The sequence below is a fragment of the Octodon degus genome, unplaced genomic scaffold, assembly GCF_000260255.1.
Source record: "Octodon degus isolate 3935 unplaced genomic scaffold, OctDeg1.0 scaffold00002, whole genome shotgun sequence".
Lineage (NCBI taxonomy): Eukaryota > Metazoa > Chordata > Mammalia > Rodentia > Octodontidae > Octodon > Octodon degus.
Window position 1 is genome coordinate 19,307,325 of NW_004524578.1, and position 874 is coordinate 19,308,198.

Here is an 874-nt window from a genome sequence, read left to right on the forward strand (position 1 = left end):
CTTCTCTCTCTCTCTCTCTCTCTATCAAAATAGATATTATCAGGATTCCTGTTTAGGGCACAAATAAAACAGTAAAACAGCCAGGCATGGTGATACACATTTATAATCCCAGCAGTTGCACTCAGAGGATAGTCTCAAGCTCAAAGCCATTCTGGGCTACATGTTGAGTTTAAGGCCAGGAAGAATTACATAGCAAATCCTATTTCTCATAAACAAAGAAAAAAAAAAACAACCCATTAAAACAAAGACTGCACTAGTGTGTGTGTGTAATCTTCAGTTTCACCCATCAAATCAGATCTTGGCATATCTGACATGTCTCATCCTGACAAAGTCTGGTGGCTCCTGAAGAAACAGCATGCTAAATTGCCACCAATGGAGTGAAATAGCCTGAAGAAAGCACCATACACACCAGAGAGAGCAAAAGCCACAAACAAAGGAAGCGCTCCAGAGAGAAAGAATGACATAAAATATGATGCCAGGAGGAGGAGCGCCTATCCATCATGTTACATCAATAAATGCAAATAACGTCAGCTGGCTTCAGAAGCAAGATCTATGATCCGCCTCGGACGCGGCATCCCTTGATGCCTCGCTAGGGTCTCTTGACCTCAGCTTTCTCCCAGTCTCTCTCCGGAGGCACCACTGACCACAGAGCCACTTGCCACACCTCACCACATGGCCATGCACTGAGGGTCACAAAGGGGACTAGGGAGAGAAGGTGCACAGGCCAGGATTGTGAAATGGGAAAATTTACTGTCCTTGTGGCACTGTTAGTGATGATGGTGACAATGCTTGGCATGTAGTGACGGGAAGATGTCCAAGGTTTTCTCATATGGTTACTTGGGAGAAGGTGGAATCAGGTGGGCAAATGAAACCA